Consider the following 21313-nt stretch of genomic DNA (forward strand, 5'->3'; position numbering starts at 1 on the left):
CTGGGCTATCAACAAATCATTTTCCTTACTGTGAATCCGCCTCAGCCTAAGCATTTCACCATAGGGAATGCTAATTACCAAGTGTTTTACATGAGAGCTACTCGCATGGAGTGTCGAGTTACCAGCGGTTTCCTTGCGATGGAGTTTAGTTTTAATTCTATTGTTATCAACATAGACCTCTGTATCAAGGAAACTCACTGTGGATGCGCTGATGCTGGAAGTAAAATGCTAATTCAGATCATTTACATTAATTGATTGTACAAACTCCTGAGCTTTATCTGTACTACCATCCCATATGATGAATAAGTCATCAATAAAGCGCAGCCATAACTTGACATTATTTGTCATGGCTCCCTGGTGTTCAGTCATGAGGACCAGCTCCTCCCACCAACCCATGTGTAAACATGCGTAGCTGTGGGAGAAGCTGGCCCCCATCGCAACACCTCTGAGTTGTCTGTAAAGTAGGTTATTCAACATAAAAATATTGTTCGTTAGACAGAAATCAACCATTTCAATAAGCATCTTTTTGTGGTCTGTGAGAAGTTGGCCTGGTATATGATGCTCACTAGTTAAAGTGATCACCTTGTACCATGCCAAGCAACCCTTATGGTGTGGTTGTAAGTCAACCTTTTCGGACTAGCTGCCCTAGTGGTAGCGTAGGCTAAGCAGTCTTTGAGGCTAAACTCGTGAAGCGTGTTAAGCCAGCTGTTTTACCAAATGCAACCCCCTTTTATACCAATGAAAGGACACCACACAGATATATATTCAAAATATATATGTATTTATTTCTCAAAGTAACCCCTAGTCTCTTTATGAGCACAGGAGCACAAATCGTCAAACAAGATTACAGTAGAATACACAGAAGTTGCACTTTATATGGATAGGCCCTGGTGGCCGCTCGAACCATATACTAAAATAGTGGTATAAATACCACGAACAGAAAAGGGAAAAGGCCTAGGGCCTCTAGAATCGCTGGGCCTACAAGGAGCTAACTTCAGTTAGTGACCAGGAGGTCCACGGGTGGCGTGTGCAGAGCAAATAGTCACACGCGTGCTCCCATAGGTTTCAATGGGTGCGTAAAAAGTACGAAGTTACTGCAAAGAGGATCTTCCGGATGGACTAGGAACTCAAGATTTGGAACACAGGCACTAGAGATGTAATACTACACTTGGGCACAGGAGTGCCAGCTTTACCTCACCCACAGGAAGCGGGTGCATAGGCCTCGAAGTGCGTCGGGTTTCTTCTATCTGTTCCGTGGAGCCTGAAGACAAAGATGCTGCAGGCGGTCGGTCCGGGAGAGATGCGGTGGATCCAAGAGTGGATCGGAGATGTTGAAGACCTGTAAGCAGAGGGGACAGTGTTCACAGTCACTAGCCAGTGACCAGCGTGGCACCAGGTGGGTACCAGGCAATGTCGGGTGCAAACAGGAAGAAAGGTGTAGCTTGTCTCTGCAGCCACGTGGTCCCTGGAGGTCGACGACATCCAGGAGTCGGTTCACGAGCTGTCCCACGCAGGCTCTCGCTGTCGGCGGTGTCGGCGACTTGATCGAAGCAAACAAGCCTTGGCAAAAGCAATTGTTGTAGGAGATGAAATAAGCCAATGGTTCTGACCAGCAAGGTCAGAAGGACTGCTCCTTTGGAGGGGAGCAAGGGCCAGTCTGGAGCAACCAGACCAGCGGTGTATTTTGTGAAGTTCATCGCCAAGATGGCTACTAGCCAGCGGGCCAGCAACCGGTTAGGCGCGTCGAGTGGCAAAATGCAGAAGGGCCCCACGCAGATCGTGGAGATGCTGGAGGGCTCACCTTTGGTGCAGATGCTGCTCGAGGGTTGGGCTTCTCAGATCCCAAAGCACAACTTGGAGGGAGCCTCGGTTGTTGCACTTGTCAGCTTGTCGTGGTCGTTTCAAGATGGCTGGCTCCACGTGTCTCGGTGCCTCCACGGGTCTCCTCTTTTCAGGGACTGTGGATCGGGCGGTGAGTGGTCTGGAGGTCCAGGTCTTGTCAGTCTCTGGGCTCGGGCTCTGGCGGGAGGCGGCGGCAAAGCAGACGTTGATTCGCTGGATGGTGCTTGCGTTAGCAAGGTGGTCACTCCCTGACCACAGGGGAGATTTCCTTCAGTCTTCTGTGCAGCAGAATGTCGAAGTTCCCGTCTTCTTCTTAGTTTCAAGTTGATTCCAGGATGTCTGAAGTCTTAGGACACAGCTCCTACCTTTAAGCGGATTCTAGGGGCCGGACTACCTGCTAGGTACCTCCCTATGGGTGGGAGCAGGAAGGGGGGTGCTTACACCCCCAATCCTTTGTCCAGCTCGCCCCAGGCCCGGGACTGGTGTGCCCCAGGACCGGTTTGAACTGGCATATGCACCGAGGCTCCTTGTGAGCCACAGGCATGTCTGGTTTCTTTCAAGCCCTACCTGACCAATACACAAAATCCTGTCTGGGGTGGTGCATGCACCTCCCCTGGCAGGAAACCCTTTGTCCACACCTCCCAAGCTGGAAGGACTCCCAGCAGCAGGAGGGCAGACTTGTGTCTGTGGTGGCAGCATCCATTTTGTGGAGCTGAGGCTATGTCTGATTTTACCCGGGTTTCAGGTACTGTACATGTCGTGTCCCTCTAGAAGGGTGGAATGCTAACCCCGTCGCCAGAATTGGCGAGGGGTTAGTATTCCAATTCGTATGACACCTTACTCGACATGTTTTGATAAAGTCAAACCAAAGATAGCATTTAACCGCGAGGTTCATAATGCACTTAAGAGTATATGGTATGACGATATCTGGAAACAGTAGAAGGAAGTTGTTCCGACCACTGCAGACAGGCTCAGCTCATGCCAGAGCACCATCTCACATGGAACCAAGCACTCTGCCTTCAGGATTGTTAAGGCATGCCATAGGAGTGACTTATGGGTTACCAGGTGTCCCATTTGAGGTTAGGTATAGGTATACTACACCTAAGTAAGAGGTGATTACACCAACTTACCCCAGCTGAGTGATCAGCCAGTTGTGTCAGATTGTTAGGCCAAGCCTGGGGTGGCATAATACATGCTTCAGCCCCTGGCAGGCCTTGGGTACACCAATGCCCTGGGTACCTAGTGTACACTGGTACAGGGGCTGACAGGGTGATCCACTTCCAATTGGGTATGCACCTAGGGTGCATAGTTTTAATTTAGTAGAGAGAACAGCAGGCTGGGGGTCTGATTGGCAGGCCCACAGCCTTAATATGTCAAAAACCAGTGAAGCAAAAAGCAAAAATTTGGGGTGACCATAGGATAGCAGACCCTACTCTCCTACACAACCCCCCCCCCCCCAAACGCTGGGACATTAAACTAGCCTTGACCAGTCTCGTCTTCATGTCCTAAGTGGAAGTACCTGGAGAGACCATCTGCATTCCCATGGTCAGTACCTGGCCGGTGCTCCACTGTAAAGTCCATCCCCTGTAGGGAAATGGACCACCTAAGCAGTTTGGGGTTTTCACCCTTCATCTGATTTAGCCACAAGAGGGGCTTATGGTCGGTCTGAATCTTGAAGTGAGTGCCAAACAAGTATGGCCTCAGCTTCTTCAGGGCCCACACCACAGCAAAGGCCTCCCTCTCCATAGCTGACCAATTCTTCTCTCTGGGGGTCAACCTTCTGCTAATAAAAGCAATGGGTTGGTCTTGACCATCTACATTAAGTTGTGACAGCACAGCTCCCACACCCAACTCAGAAGCATCTGTTTGGACAATAAACTCTTTGGAGTAGTCAGGACTTTTCAGGATAGGTGCAGAGCACATGGCCTCCTTCAGGTCATCAAATGCCTTTTGACAGCTTACTGTCCACTGAACCTTTTTGGGCATCTTCTTGGATGTCAGATCATTAAGAGGAGTCACAATGGACCCATAGTTCTTAACAAACTTCCTGTAGTACCCAGTCAAGCCCAAGAAAGCTCGAACTTGAGTCTGGGTGGTTGGAGGAGACCAGTCCTTGATGGATTGTATCTTACTCTCCAGTGGTTGAACTTGGCCTGCACCTACAAGGTGGCCCAAATATACAACCTTACTCTGCCCTATCTGGCACTTAGTAGCCTTGATAGTGAGGCCTGCCCTTTGCAGAGCCTCAAGAGCCTTCTTCAGGTGGATCAGGTGATCCTCCCAGGTGGAGCTAAAGACAGCAATGTCATCAAGATATGCTGCGCAAAAGTCATCCAACCCAGTAAGGACTTGGTTCACCATCCTTTGGAAGGTGGCAGGTGCATTCTTCAGACCAAAGGGCATCACCACAAACTGGTAGTGCCCACCTGGGGTTGAGAATGCTGTTTTGGCCTTAGACTCCTCAGCTAATCTGATTTGCCAATAGCCAGCTGTCAAGTCAAATGTGCTCAAAAACTTAGCAGAAGCTAGTTTGTCTATGAGCTCATCTGCCCTTGGAATAGGGTGTGCATCTGTCCTGGTGACAGCATTGAGTCCTCTGTAATCCACACAGAACCTCATCTCTCTCTTGCCATCTTTGGTGTGAGGTTTGGGGACCAGAACCACTGGGCTAGCCCAGGGGCTCTCTGAGGGTTCAATGACACCTAATTCCAGCATTTTATGTACCTCAGCCTTTATACAGTCCCTGACGTGGTCAGGTTGTCTGTAAAGCTTGTTCTTTACAGGCAGACTGTCACCAGTGTCCACCACATGGGTACACCAGTCAGTTTGACTAGGTATCAAGGAAAACATATGTGAAAATGATTGTAGAACCTGTCTACATTCAGTCTGCTGATGGGCAGTGAGGTTGCCTCCAAGGGTCACTCCTTCAACTGAGCCATCTTCAGGGTTCTGAGACAACAGGTCTGGGAGAGGGTCACTCTCTTCCTCCTGTCCCTCATCTGTAGCCATGAGCAAGCCCATGTCTGCCCTGTCAACATATGCTTTAAGCCTGTTAACATGGAGTACCCTGTGGGGACTCCTGGGAGTTCCTAGGTCCACCAAGTAGGTGACCTCTCCCTTCTTTTCCAGGATTGTATGGGGTCCAGACCATTTGTCTTGGAGTGCTGCTGGGGCCACTGGCTCCAACACCCATACCTTCTGTCCTGGCTGAAACTCAACCAAGACAGCCTTTTGGTCATGCCAAGCTTTCTGTAAGGCCTGGCTTGCCTCAAGGTTTTTGGATGCCTTCTCCATATACTCAGCCATCCTGGAGCGGAGACCAAGTACATAGTCCACTATGTCTTGCTTAGGCTTTTTGAGAGGTAACTCCCATCCTTCCTTCACCAAACACAGTGGGCCTCTTACAGGGTGCCCAAACAACAATTCAAAGGGGCTGTAGCCAACTCCTTTTTGTGGGACCTCTCTGTAAGCAAACAGAAGGCAGGGTAGAAGGATGTCCCATCTTCGCCTGAGCTTTTCAGGTAATCCTTTGATCATACCCTTTAGGGTCTTGTTGAATCTCTCAACAAGCCCATTGCATTGTGGGTGATAAGGGGTGGTGAACTTGTAGTTGACACCACATTCCTTCCACATAGCTGTCAAGTATCCTGACATGAAGTTGGTACCTCTGTCAGAAACTACCTCCTTAGGAAACCCCACTCTGGAGAATACTCCCAGCAGGGCCCTGGCCACAACAGGAGCTGTAGTGGTCCTAAGGGGAATTGCCTCTGGATACCTGGTGGCATGATCCACTACCACCAGTATAAATCTGTGCCCAGATGCAGTGGGAGGATCCATGGGACCCACTATATCTATTCCCACTCTTTCAAAGGGGACCCCCACCACAGGTAGTGGTATTAGGGGGGCCTTTGTTGTGCCACCTGATTTGCCACTGGCTTGGCAGGTCACACAGGAGCGACAAAACTCCTTTGTATCTTCATTCATATGAGGCCAGTGAAAGTGAGGGACAAGCCTGTCCCAAGTCTTGTTCTGGCCTAAGTGTCCTGCTAAAGGAATATCATGGGCCAAGGTAAGAAGGAAGCCCCTAAATTGCAGAGGTATAACCAACCTCCTGGTAGCACCAGGCTTGGGGTCTCTAGCCTCTGAATAAAGGAGCCCTTCATCCCAATACACTTTATGGGTACCTTGAGCATTCCCAGCAGCCTCAGCAGCAGCCAGCTGTCTGAGGGGTTCAAGAGAGGGACAGGATAACTGAGCCTGCCTCAAGTCAGCCCTTGAAGGTCCCCCTGTCCCCAGAAAGTCAACCTGATCAGGTTCAAGCTCTTCAGGGACAGTTCCTTCAGGGTCCTCTAGATCATCTTCCTGGGAAGGCTGATCATCACTCTGAGGCAGGGGGGAAGGCACAGCCTTGACCCACCTGTTCTTCTTCTTGGTAGGTGCTTGGTCCATTGTTCCAGGATCCAAGACCAGAGGTTCAGTGAGGCACTTTTTGGCCTGTGACCTGGTCACAGCAAGGACATGTGATGATATACCTAACATCTCTGCATGAGTCCTGTACTCCACTTCTGACCATAGAGAACTCTCTAGGTCATTGCCCAACAAACATTCTACTGGGAGGTCTGCACTAACCACAACCCTTTTGAGGCCAGTTACCCCTCCCCATGAGAAGTTAACAACTGCCACACTATGTGAAGTAGTGGCATTGCTGGCATTGGTCACCAGGTAGTTCTCACCTGGTATGTACTGTCCAGGGTCCACAAAGCCTGGTGTCACCATAGTGACACTGGCACATGTGTCCCTGTAGGCTTGAGCCACTTTTTCGTTAATTAAAGGAGTCTGTCTGTACTTGCCCAGGTTACTGGGGCTCACAGTCAGGGACAAATCAATGTCCCCATCACAGATCAAGACTGCCTGTGTCAGGGTTCTGTCTAAGTCAGAATCTCCTTCAGTTCCCATAGTGATTCCCACTACACCCTTTGTCTGGGGACCAACACTGCTAACAGTAGTACTGGGAGCAGGTGCCTTAGGGGCAACAGAGTTGGGGGCTCCACCCTTCTTACAATCACTGGTCCAGTGAGTTGTATTATTGCAATGATTGCACCAGGGTTTCTTTTGACCTTCTTTCTTCTTTCCCTTGGATTGTTGTTGGGACCCACCCTCCTTAGCAGTAGTTTGGGGCCCTGTTGAAGACTTCTGGTCTTTAGATTTCTGATCTCCACCCTTTTGGTCTGTTTTCTTCTGATCACCCCCTTGGTCCTGGTTCTGGTTCTTTTGCTTAACCCTGGTTCTGACCCATTTGTCTGCCTTCTTTCCCAATTCTTGGGGAGAGGTCAGATCAGAGTCAACCAAGTGTTGATGCAGTTGCTGGTTTTGACAGTTATTTAAAATCTGTTCTCTCATCATCAAATTATACAATCCTGTAAAATCAGATACCTTACTTCCCAGCAACCAACCCTCCAAAGCCTTAGTGGCACATTCAATGTATTCAGACCAGTCCTGAGTCTGTGTCTTTTGGGTGTCTCTGAACATTAACCTGTACTGTTCAGTGGTTAAGCCTAACCCATCAACCAGAACACTCTTCAGGACTCTGTAATTTCTGACATCCTCTTCTCTAACAGTGAGGAGTCTGTCTCTGCCTCTTCCTTCAAAGGAGAGCCAGAGGATTGCTGCCCACTGGTCTTCAGGAACCTGCTGTACTTTGCAGGCTCTCTCAAGAGCAGTCATCCATTTGTGGATGTCATCCCCACTTTTGTAGGGGGGCACAACCTTAGACAGGTTCCTATTATCAAAGACCCTATCTTTGTCCTTAGGGACAATGCTGCCACCAGTGGGTATAGACCCACTCTCTCTAGGTTGCCTAGCCTTGTTCAGTTTTTCTTCCATCAGTGCTACCTCTAGCTCCTGCTTCCTGATACTCAGCTGGGCTTCCTGCATTCTGGCCTCATGTTCCCTCCTCTGAGGGGTGGTCATCCTTTTCCTGGAGTGACCTTGAGAGCCTCTAGAGGCATGAGAAGCATTAGAGTCACCTGAGCGATTCCTTTGCCTCCCAAGCCCCTGGTTAAGTCCACTGGGGAGATCCAATGGGATGGTCCCATTGTCAGTCCCCAATAGCCTTAGTTTAGCTGGGCCAAGTATAACACTTGGCACTGGGCTAGTTCTCCCTTCATCATCACTACTCTCTGTATCCTCTCCACTTTCCTCCTCTGTAGTATGGTTCTCATCTAAGGGATGGCTATTGGAAAGGGGTACTTCTGTAGCATCTTCAGAAGGGGGGCCTCTTGTTCCTGACCCTAAGGGGGCTAACTGGGAAGCTTTCTTGAGCTCTCTCTGATTTTCATCATTTTGCAAGAGTTCTCTGAGCTCAGCAGAGGTAGGGTTCTTGGGCTGTTTAAGGCCTCTAAGAGTTGCCAAATGCCTGAGCTCATTCTGGTTAAGGGTAGCAAAGATGGATGGTGCCCTCTGGGGGTCACTCTCAACAGAGATGGGCACATTGGACCCCTCTGCCCCAGCCATTGCTCTTAAGTGTGGGTGGATGTGTTGCAATCTACCTACACTTGGGTTTACCTACTAAACCTATCGAGTAGTTGTAGTCAGGGTGTGCTACTCCCTTTGCTCTACAACAACTAAGTTCAGTAGAACTTATGTATTTCTAATCTTGTTTTATATGTACCTACAGGTACCTATGTGATCTTTCAATTGGTAACCAAGAGATTACAATGGTAAAACACAGCAAGCTCAAATCCAACCGCTGCTCACCAATGTGAGAAGTTGGCCTGGTATATGATGCTCACTAGTTAAAGTGATCACCTTGTACCATGCCAAGCAACGCTTATGGTGTGGTTGTAAGTCAACCTTTTCGGACTAGCTGCCCTAGTGGTAGCGTAGGCTAAGCAGTCTTTGAGGCTAAACTCGTGAAGCGTGTTAAGCCAGCTGTTTTACCAAATGCAACCCCCTTTTATACCAATGAAAGGACACCACACAGATATATATTCAAAATATATATGTATTTATTTCTCAAACTAACCCCTAGTCTCTTTATGAGCACAGGAGCACAAATCGTCAAACAAGATTACAGTAGAATACACAGAAGTTGCACTTTATATGGATAGGCCCTGGTGGCCGCTCGAACCATATACTAAAATAGTGGTATAAGTACCACGAACAGAAAAGGGAAAAGGCCTAGGGCCTCTAGAATCGCTGGGCCTACAAGGAGCTAACTTCAGTTAGTGACCAGGAGGTCCACGGGTGGCGTGTGCAGAGCAAATAGTCACACGCGTGCTCCCATAGGTTTCAATGGGTGCGTAAAAAGTACAAAGTTACTGCAAAGAGGATCTTCCGGATGGACTAGGAACTCAAGATTTGGAACACAGGCACTAGAGATGTAATACTACACTTGGGCACAGGAGTGCCAGCTTTACCTCACCCACAGGAAGCGGGTGCATAGGCCTCGAAGTGCGTCGGGTTTCTTCTATCTGTTCCGTGGAGCCTGAAGACAAAGATGCTGCAGGCGGTCGGTCCGGGAGAGATGCGGTGGATCCAAGAGTGGATCGGAGATGTTGAAGACCTGTAAGCAGAGGGGACAGTGTTCACAGTCACTAGCCAGTGACCAGTGTGGCACCAGGTGGGTACCAGGCAATGTCGGGTGCAAACAGGAAGAAAGGTGTAGCTTGTCTCTGCAGCCACGTGGTCCCTGGAGGTCAACGACGTCCAGGAGTCGGTTCACGAGCTGTCCCACGCAGGTTCTCGCTGTCGGCGGTGTCGGCGACTTGATCGAAGCAAACAAGCCTTGGCAAAAGCAATTGTTGTAGGAGATTAAATAAGCTGATGGTTCTGACCAGCAAGGTCAGAAGGACTGCTCCTTTGGAGGGGAGCAAGGGCCAGTCTGGAGCAACCAGACCAGCAGTGTATTTTGTGAAGTTCGTCGCCAAGATGGCTACTAGCCAGCGGGCCAGCAACCGGTTAGGCGCGTCGAGTGGCAAAATGCAGAAGGGCCCCACGCAGATCGTGGAGATGCTGGAGGGCTCACCTTTGGTGCAGATGCTGCTCGAGGGTTGGGCTTCTCAGATCCCAAAGCACAACTTGGAGGGAGCCTCGGTTGTTGCACTTGTCAGCTTGTCGTGGTCGTTTCAAGATGGCTGGCTCCACGTGTCTTGGTGCCTCCACGGGTCTCCTCTTTTCAGGGACTGTGGATCGGGCGGTGAGAGGTCTGGAGGTCCAGGTCTTGTCAGTCTCTGGGCTAGGGCTCCGGCGGGAGGCGGCGGCAAAGCAGACTTTGATTCGCTGGATGGTGCTTGCGTTAGCAAGGTGGTCACTCCCTGACCACAGGGGAGATTTCCTTCAGTCTTCTGTGCAGCAGAATGTCGAAGTTCCCGTCTTCTTCTTAGTTTCAAGTTGATTCCAGAATGTCTGAAGTCTTAGGACACAGCTCCTACCTTTAAGCGGATTCTAGGGGCCGGACTACCTGCTAGGTCCCTCCCTATGGGTGGGACCAGGAAGGGGGGTGGTTACACCCCCAATCCTTTGTCCAGCTCGCCCCAGGCCCGGGACTGGTGTGCCCCAGGACCGGTTTGAACTGGCATATGCACCGAGGCTCCTTGTGAGCCACAGGCATGTCTGGTTTCTTTCAAGCCCTACCTGACCAATACACAGAATCCTGTCTGGGGTGGTGCATGCACCTCCCCTGGCAGGAAACCCTTTGTCCACACCTCCCAAGCTGGAAGGACTCCCAGCAGCAGGAGGGCAGACTTGTGTCTGTGGTGGCAGCATCCATTTTGTGGAGCTGAGGCTATGTCTGATTTTACCCGGGTTTCAGGTACTGTACATGTCGTGTCCCTCTAGAAGGGTGGAATGCTAACCCCGTCGCCAGAATTGGCGAGGGGTTAGTATTCCAATTCGTATGACACCTTACTCAACATGTTTTGATAAAGTCAAACCAAAGATAGCATTTAACCGCGAGGTTCATAATGCACTTAAGAGTATATGGTATGACGATATCTGGAAACAGTAGAAGGAAGTTGTTCCGACCACTGCAGACAGGCTCAGCTCATGCCAGAGCACCATCTCACATGGAACCAAGCACTCTGCCTTCAGGATTGTTAAGGCATGCCATAGGAGTGACTTATAGGTTACCAGGTGTCCCATTTGAGGTTAGGTATAGGTATACTACACCTAAGTAAGAGGTGATTACACCAACTTACCCCAGCTGAGTGATCAGCCAGTTGTGTCAGATTGTTAGGCCAAGCCTGGGGTGGCATAATACATGCTTCAGCCCCTGGCAGGCCTTGGGTACACCAATGCCCTGGGTACCTAGTGTACACTGGTACAGGGGCTGACAGGGTGATCCACTTCCAATTGGTTATGCACCTAGGGTGCATAGTTTTAATTTAGTAGAGAGAACAGCAGGCTGGGGGTCTGATTGGCAGGCCCACAGCCTTAATATGTCAAAAACCAGTGAAGCAAAAAGCAAAAATTTGGGGTGACCATAGGATAGCAGACCCTACTCTCCTACACAACCCCCCCCCCCCAAACGCTGGGACATTAAACTAGCCTTGACCAGTCTCGTCTTCATGTCCTAAGTGGAAGTACCTGGAGAGACCATCTGCATTCCCATGGTCAGTACCTGGCCGGTGCTCCACTGTAAAGTCCATCCCCTGTAGGGAAATGGACCACCTAAGCAGTTTGGGGTTTTCACCCTTCATCTGATTTAGCCACAAGAGGGGCTTATGGTCGGTCTGAATCTTGAAGTGAGTGCCAAACAAGTATGGCCTCAGCTTCTTCAGGGCCCACACCACAGCAAAGGCCTCCCTCTCAATAGCTGACCAATTCTTCTCTCTGGGGGTCAACCTTCTGCTAATAAAAGCAATGGGTTGGTCTTGACCATCTACATTAAGTTGTGACAGCACAGCTCCCACACCCAACTCAGAAGCATCTGTTTGGACAATAAACTCTTTGGAGTAGTCAGGACTTTTCAGGATAGGTGCAGAGCACATGGCCTCCTTCAGGTCATCAAATGCCTTTTGACAGCTTACTGTCCACTGAACCTTTTTGGGCATCTTCTTGGATGTCAGATCATTAAGAGGAGTCACAATGGACCCATAGTTCTTAACAAACTTCCTGTAGTACCCAGTCAAGCCCAAGAAAGCTCGAACTTGAGTCTGGGTGGTTGGAGGAGACCAGTCCTTGATGGATTGTATCTTACTCTCCAGTGGTTGAACTTGGCCTGCACCTACAAGGTGGCCCAAATATACAACCTTACTCTGCCCTATCTGGCACTTAGTAGCCTTGATAGTGAGGCCTGCCCTTTGCAGAGCCTCAAGAGCCTTCTTCAGGTGGATCAGGTGATCCTCCCAGGTGGAGCTAAAGACAGCAATGTCATCAAGATATGCTGCGCAAAAGTCATCCAACCCAGTAAGGACTTGGTTCACCATCCTTTGGAAGGTGGCAGGTGCATTCTTCAGACCAAAGGGCATCACCACAAACTGGTAGTGTCCACCTGGGGTTGAGAATGCTGTTTTGGCCTTAGACTCCTCAGCTAATCTGATTTGCCAATAGCCAGCTGTCAAGTCAAATGTGCTCAAAAACTTAGCAGAAGCTAGTTTGTCTATGAGCTCATCTGCCCTTGGAATAGGGTGTGCATCTGTCCTGGTGACAGCATTGAGTCCTCTGTAATCCACACAGAACCTCATCTCTCTCTTGCCATCTTTGGTGTGAGGTTTGGGGACCAGAACCACTGGGCTAGGCCAGGGGCTCTCTGAGGGTTCAATGACACCTAATTCCAGCATTTTATGTACCTCAGCCTTTATACAGTCCCTGACGTGGTCAGGTTGTCTGTAAAGCTTGTTCTTTACAGGCAGACTGTCACCAGTGTCCACCACATGGGTACACCAGTCAGTTTGACTAGGTATCAAGGAAAACATATGTGAAAATGATTGTAGAACCTGTCTACATTCAGTCTGCTGATGGGCAGTGAGGTTGCCTCCAAGGGTCAATCCTTCAACTGAGCCATCTTCAGGGTTCTGAGACAACAGGTCTGGGAGAGGGTCACTCTCTTCCTCCTGTCCCTCATCTGTAGCCATGAGCAAGCCCATGTCTGCCCTGTCAACATATGCTTTAAGCCTGTTAACATGGAGTACCCTGTGGGGACTCCTGGGAGTTCCTAGGTCCACCAAGTAGGTGACCTCTCCCTTCTTTTCCAGGATTGTATGGGGTCCAGACCATTTGTCTTGGAGTGCTGCTGGGGCCACTGGCTCCAACACCCATACCTTCTGTCCTGGCTGAAACTCAACCAAGACAGCCTTTTGGTCATGCCAAGCTTTCTGTAAGGCCTGGCTTGCCTCAAGGTTTTTGGATGTCTTCTCCATATACTCAGCCATCCTGGAGCGGAGACCAAGTACATAGTCCACTATGTCTTGCTTAGGCTTTTTGAGAGGTAACTCCCATCCTTCCTTCACCAAACACAGTGGGCCTCTTACAGGGTACCCAAACAACAATTCAAAGGGGCTGTAGCCAACTCCTTTTTGTTGGACCTCTCTGTAAGCAAACAGAAGGCAGGGTAGAAGGATGTCCCATCTTCGCCTGAGCTTTTCAGGTAATCCTTTGATCATACCCTTTAGGGTCTTGTTGAATCTCTCAACAAGCCCATTGCATTGTGGGTGATAAGGGGTGGTGAACTTGTAGTTGACACCACATTCCTTCCACATAGCTGTCAAGTATCCTGACATGAAGTTGGTACCTCTGTCAGAAACTACCTCCTTAGGAAACCCCACTCTGGAGAATACTCCCAGCAGGGCCCTGGCCACAACAGGAGCTGTAGTGGTCCTCAATATGTCAAAAACCAGTGAAGCAAAAAGCAAAAATTTGGGGTGACCATAGGATAGCAGACCCTACTCTCCTACATGGTCTCTCATTTTGCCCATTTTGTCCAAAAAGTAATCAAGTGCTCTCAATCCATCAGCATGTTGGATACTCGTATAGAGTGAGCTGACATCAAGAGCGATGAGTAGATAACTTGGTTTCCATGTGAAATTCTTGATTTTTCGTAGGAAATCGCTTGTGTCGCTCACATATGACGGAAGGGCCTTGACCAGACTCTGTAAGAAAAAATCTACATATTGGGATGTATGTTCTAGACATCCATTTCTTGCAGATATAATGGGTCTCCCAGGTGGATTTTCAGAGTCCTTATGAATTTTGGGCAAAAAATAAATAGTGGGTACCACTGGGTTTGTTTTTCAGAAATTTGTATTCTTGCCCTGTAATCAAATTTTTCGATTTCCATGTTGACAATTTCTTGTAAAAGATTGTATACATTGTTTTAAGTTCAGATTCACTACATCTAGTGTAGCAGGTTCTGTCATTCAACTGTCTATAGGCTTCCTTCGTGTACTTGTCTTTGGCCATCAGTACAATGTTCCCACCTTTGTCAGAGGCACGGATTACAATGTTGTTGTTTTCCCTGAGTTTTGACATCAAGGCAATATAATCTGATTTTTCTTTGTTGTATTTGGGTTTACCTCTGTATGTTTTAATGTTTAGATCCTTAAGTTGTGTTTAAAGATAGAGAGAGACCCCTTGTCAAATTCAAGGGAATAGGGTACTTTTCCAAGTAGCAACTAGCAGTCCCTTGAACTCACATATATTAAAAACAATGTAAATTTATGAAGATAGTCACTGTGCTCAAAATTAAGTTGATAAACCATGTACATTTATTTTATAAAAACATATGTTTGATCACATTTAAAAACATCACTGTATATTCATTACTCTTCTAATATGCATCCTAGATCTAATCACATACAATATTTCATGACTAACCTATATATACAAAGAATTTCAGACAGAATAACACATTTGTCTTACATAAATCAAATAATTAAAACCTATACACGCCCCTATTTTAAGCCCACATCACAGAGAGAATACAACATGAAAAAAGACACTCTACTTTGTCATACAATATACATCCAATTCAAGACAGCTGAGAGGATTAAACACTTGTAAGATCTTGACCCATTTATCCTATCAAGTGGATATCCGTTTCTTTGGATTGTATTTATCCTATGCATCGACGCGTTTCGATGGGCTTGATTTCTGCCACTATCTTTATCAAGACCAATGATCAATGTTTTTTCTCTCATTCAGTGTTGGATTTTTTGATCTTCAACTGAGTATATTACTCCTAGTTCCTTTTTGGCGCAACCTCTTACAGATGGTTGGATAATACTTCTTGTGTAGCGGCAATTATTAATCCTCCTTCTTCTTTCGGCTATGTATAATCGGTAGATTTGTCTAAAGCTGCTCGGCTTTTCCGGAAACAGGCTACTGTTCTAGCTCTTGTTCAATTGGCCCCGTTATTGTTGTCAATCTTTTTCTTCCCATTTGTGGTATAGCCCGCATGTGATTCTGTTGCTTCAGCTCATAAGCAGATAAAATTGCGACTATTTCGAGGTCCGGAAGTTACTGGAGCGTCCTCCCTGTTTTACACTTCCCTCAGCAATGCCGGTAAAAAAACGTCCATGCGGGGATCCTTCCTTGATGCGGTCTATCGCATCAAGGAAGGATCCCCGCATGGACGTTTTTTTACCGGCATTGCTGAGGGAAGTGTAAAACAGGGAGGACGCTCCAGTAACTTCCGGACCTCGAAATAGTCACAATTTTATCTGCTTATGAGCTGAAGCAACAGAATCACATGCGGGCTATACCACAAATGGGAAGAAAAAGATTGACAACAATAACGGGGCCAATTGAACAAGAGCTAGAACAGTAGCCTGTTTCCGGAAAAGCCGAGCAGCTTTAGACAAATCTACCGATTATACATAGCCGAAAGAAGAAGGAGGATTAATAATTGCCGCTACACAAGAAGTATTATCCAACCATCTGTAAGAGGTTGCGCCAAAAAGGAACTAGGAGTAATATACTCAGTTGAAGATCAAAAAATCCAACACTGAATGAGAGAAAAAACATTGATCATTGGTCTTGATAAAGATAGTGGCAGAAATCAAGCCCATCGAAACGCGTCGACGCATAGGATAAATACAATCCAAAGAAACGGATATCCACTTGATAGGATAAATGGGTCAAGATCTTACAAGTGTTTAATCCTCTCAGCTGTCTTGAATTGGATGTATATTGTATGACAAAGTAGAGTGTCTTTTTTCATGTTGTATTCTCTCTGTGATGTGGGCTTAAAATAGGGGCGTGTATAGGTTTTAATTATTTGATTTATGTAAGACAAATGTGTTATTCTGTCTGAAATTCTTTGTATATATAGGTTAGTCATGAAATATTGTATGTGATTAGATCTAGGATGCATATTAGAAGAGTAATGAATATACAGTGATGTTTTTAAATGTGATCAAACATATGTTTTTATAAAATAAATGTACATGGTTTATCAACTTAATTTTGAGCACAGTGACTATCTTCATAAATTTACATTGTTTTTAATATATGTGAGTTCAAGGGACTGCTAGTTGCTACCTAGATCCTTAAGTTGACCTGTCACTTGGTCATGAAATAAATCAATCGAGTCTTGTTACATGACCGGATTGAAAGTGGACTTCGGTTTGAACTGGGTTAAAGGATATTTTATTTGTGTCTGCAAAATACTATGTTCTGTGGGTGGTTCACCTACTTGTTCTTGAGGGTGGGCAGACAGTTTGTCGTAATTCTGATTGTATTCCATTTGTGGGTCCCATAGTTCCTGCATCTCATTTAGAAATGATTCCTCTGATTGTGTGACTTCTGCGGGGTTCGATGCTCTCGTTCCCGCTGCCATGGGGAGATCTTGTTTCTTAGTGTTCCGGTTAAATAAATGATATTTTTTCAGTTTCAGTTTACGAGTGCTTTTGATTATATCCAGTCTTGTTTTCACATAATTAAAATTGTTTGCAGGGCAGTATGTTAAACCCAGACTGAGTATTCTTGTATCATTGTCACTTAGTTCCATACCTGATAGGTTCACAATCGTTTTGTTAGTAACTGTTGACACACTCATTTGCCTCTCCTCCATCCTCCTCTTTTTTTGCGGTTTGTTTCTGTTTCGGTTTGCCTTCCGTCATTGCTTTCGTTTCCAGTTCTTGTTTGGCCATAGTTGGTTTTGTGCGTGCGGGGACGGAGAGTTTGCCGTCTGACCTTGCATAAAAAAGATAACTCATCATCTAGTGTACGTTTTGGCCTGCCATAATTAGAAGCTGATTCCCGCTCGGAATCGCTATCTGGAACTGAACTCAAGTCGGACTGTGATGTGCTTGAAGATACCCCATCCGTCGTTTTGGCATTTGGTTTGGCAAGTCCTAATTTTTTGTCTTTGCTTAATCTTAACGCTTCATATTTCTTGGAGAAGGTCTAGATTTGTCCCACCTCATAATCTGTTTTGTCACGAAAAAATTTGTAGATTTTCCGCTCCTTAATCTTTTCTTCTTCTTTTTTGAGCCTCAATAGCATTTCTTGACGCAATTTTTGTTTCTCCTCGGTTTGTTCCATTGCGTCAATGTATATATATATTTTAGAAAAAACTCCTGAGACCAGCCTTGTTTTTTTGTTCTTACATACATAGCTCTGTTACCAGGACGCACAGAAGGATGGCACACAGGAACCCTTGTAGAAGCGATTTATTAGGCTTCAAAATGCTTCCATAATTTTCAAGCAAATATCCAGCAAAGTACAAGGCAGCCACGGTCTGTGCAGGTAACAGCGGTGGGGCAGTGGGACCGAGTAAGGGGGGATTTCGAGGGACGATGCAGAGGGAAAATTAATTATTTATTTAATTTTCCCTCGGCATCGTCCCTCGAGAACCCCCTTACCCAGCCCCACCGCCCCACTGCTATTACCTGCGTGGACCGCGGCTGGTGCACGGTGCATTTTAACCCTCAAGTCACACTTACGCGTTTCAGCTGTAGCCTTCTACTGGGTCATAGAGTTCAGTGCACAGAGTGCCATTTTAAAGGGACAGCTGTACCCTTTCCCATCACCAAATAAAAACGTAATATACCTATTAAAGGGGAAAATAACATTCACAACTCTTACATAAGTTAGTATGTCCTTGCTGCAGATTTTGTATCAGAGAATCACTGTAAAGTACACAACTGAAAGACATAGTTCAAAAAGCTTTTCCATAAATTATTGGCACTCCCACAGACAGCTTTTTTACGAAACATTATTTAGAAATATATACTGAGTAAATCCCAACTTTGAATGTATATGCACATCTCTCATAGTCTAATATCGTGTGCCAAAAAGTTGGAATTCTCTCTAATGTGTAAGGAGAAAGGCAGATGGAAATAAAGTGCGACATGCATCCATATTGCACCTCTGATAAATATAAAGTGTTTTGTTTTCACGCTATATTGCACAGAACCATCAAAGATGTAAGAAGTGCACCGTGCTTTTCTTCGTATCGAAAACTCCAATATTGCAAAATCCATACTCTTCTCCTACCAGTGAAGAAGGGGGTGGGCAAGAGGGTATAAGGTATTACGTCAAAAGGTTCCATAGAAAAAAGATAGCCCCAAATAGTTAAAGAATACACATATAAGTTCATGGTTAAAGTGCAAGGTGCTACTCCTGTCAAGTACAAAGCATAGGATACAGACTCCGATACCTGTATTCTAATGCTAAAAAATGGATTGCAATATTGCTCCAACTCATCTAAAGTGCAGGATGCATTTTCCTGTAAAGTACAAGGATTCAAAAGTGCAAACAACATATTGCACAAACTCATCTAAAGTGCAAGGTGCTTGTTTCTGTAAAGTACAAGGATTAAAAAATGCAAGGATTAAAAAATTTCACGTTTCTCCTACATCCACTCCTCTATTGCACTTAAGGAAATAAAGTGCAATGTGATATTATTGTGAAGCCTGTTTGAAAAGTGCCTCGTGCTACTCATCACTCATCACTGAGTTATTCAAATCAAAATTCATCTTCAGAGACACAATGTCATCAATGTTAAAAAATTATGATAAATGTGACAAAATAAAGCAATGATACATAACAAAGCAAGGATAAGAAAGACATCACGAATATTAACAAGCAATCATTGGAAATACTATAGAAAGGTGTACTGTTCCGCATCCGTATTAAAACCCCACGGGACTTCAGTTCCCAATGTAATTAACCATTTTGATTCTGCTCTTCTCAGGGCTGCTTCTCTGTCTCCTCCCCTGATTTTTAATGGAATATGCTTAATACCGGAGTTGAAGACATTGTTTTCCAGCTGGCCTTGATGGTCTCTTCACATGTGTTTTGACATCATATAGGTAAAATCCTTATTGACTATTGCCCTTATATGTTGAAGGATGTGCAGCTTAAGCTTGTTTACTGTACTGCTCACATAATATTTGCCACATCAATATAATGGACCCATAAAATCACCCTTTCCAAGTTCATTCTGTTATTTTCGGACCACAAGCATTCTCTCTCCCAGAAGCCCATTGTTAGATTTACGTATGATGGGGCAAATGAAGTGCCCATAGCAGTTCCTTGCTTTTGTTTATAAAATCTGCTTTCAAAAATGAAAACATTGTTCAGTGGGCAAAAGGACATCATCTCTAGGAGCATTTGCGTGTGGTTTAGTCGGCTCAGTGACCGGGAGCTCATGAAGTGCTCACATGCCATAACGCCAGCCTCATGAACAATTGAAGTATAGAGGGAGACCACATCAACTGTGGCCATGATGTATCCTGTTTTCCAAGGGATGTCATTAATGCGATTGAGAAAGACCATAGAATCACGTATGTAGGAAGTTAAATCAGCTACATACGGAAACAAAAAAAAATGACAAATTTGGAAGTATTCTCTAAGAGAGAGTTACATGAGCTAATAATGGGACGGCTTGGAGGGTTTTCTAGACTCTTATGTACTTTTGGCAGAACATACAGAGTTGAGACAATCGGATAGGTGACTTTCAGATATTGCAGTTCATCATCATCTAACAGGCCTTGTTTATGCCATTGTTGTAATCTTGTGTGACTGGTAGACATAATTTGGTTGGTGGGATTATTCTTTCGCCTTTCATAATTGGTGGATTCATCCAATTGTCTCCTGATCTCTTGGTGAGATTTAGTCCATGATGACAATATTACCCCCTTTGTCCGATTGCCTAATTATAATATTGGTGTCCCTTGGAAAATCCGTAAGTTCCCACCAGTCCTCAGTTCTCATATTGGAGTGTTTATGACTCAAATTTGTCTTTTCTTTGATGTAGATATCCCTCTGGTCTTCTGCCACAAGTTCCTGGAAGACATCCACTCTATTGCCTGGTAGCAATTGTGGACAGAATTTCGATTTTCCTTTATATTTATTGCTTACCGATTTGGAAGTTTCTATACCCATAGCCGCACAATATTCCAGAATTGACATACCATCGTGCTCAGTATTATGTTGTTCTTTATTAGCGAGATTATGTAGGACTCTCATAGGCTTAATATCTTCCACTGTCAGGTTAGATAGTGATTGTGATGGTGGTGACTTTAGTTTAACCGTGGCCTTCATGTTAAAAAACGTCTTTAATTTTAATTTTCTACAGAATTTGTAGAGATCAACTCTAGCAGAAGCTAGGTCCATCCCTGCGTCCGGGCAAAAAGTCAGTCCTTTATTCAAAAGATTAATGTGTTTATCATTCAGAATTTTAATAATATATATATATATATATTTATCATTGTATTACAATCGTAAGTGCACATCGGGAGCTAATTATACTTTATTAGGACACATTGTCTCTTTTTCAACTTCACACTCTGTCTGCATTACTACTATTTGCTATGCCTTCACTTTTCCTTTCCTTTTGTTTCTAAAATTATACCTGCAGCGCTGTCATCCGGAGAACAGAAATAATTATATGCCCCTTCCTGAAATTTCCCCCTAAGACGATCTAGGGCTTTTGAGGCCAGTTACCAGTGAAAGTAATGGTGGAATTGGCCAACTTTGTTGCATTCAATTTCACCTTCTAATTCCAGCAGAAATTGGGCTTGTCCTCTGGGTTTTTTCTTTAGAATATTCCTCCTGGTATTTTATGGATGCATTTGCTCTGGGAAATCAGTGTGGAGTTTTACCAGTCAGTAAGATGAAAACCGCGTACCATTTCCAATCATGACAGGGAAAATGTAGAATCAGTCTAAAACCATCAAACAAAGGAAGCTTTTGGTGGTAATTTTCAGCAGTGCAGGCCTGGATAAAGGGGATGTCTTCATCATCTCTGCACTGGTAGCCCCACTCGGAGACAATGGCTATGTGCACATGGCATCCACCACTATAATGGCAATCGCTGTTACTCATTCTAATGCTATATGGTTTTCAAAGCTGATAATGTTACCTTTATTTGCCATGAGGAACGGGAGATAATGGGAGAGCATGTGGTGAAACAGCCAGCACTGCTGATTTTGATATCAGGGGAACCAGGTTCAGGTTTCAGCGATGGCTCAACACCCTGTGATTTTGGGCAAATCATTTAATCTCCCCGTACCTAAAAAAATTA

This window comes from Triturus cristatus, chromosome 5_1, assembly GCF_964204655.1.
Source record: "Triturus cristatus chromosome 5_1, aTriCri1.1, whole genome shotgun sequence".
NCBI classification, from domain to species: Eukaryota; Metazoa; Chordata; class Amphibia; order Caudata; family Salamandridae; genus Triturus; species Triturus cristatus.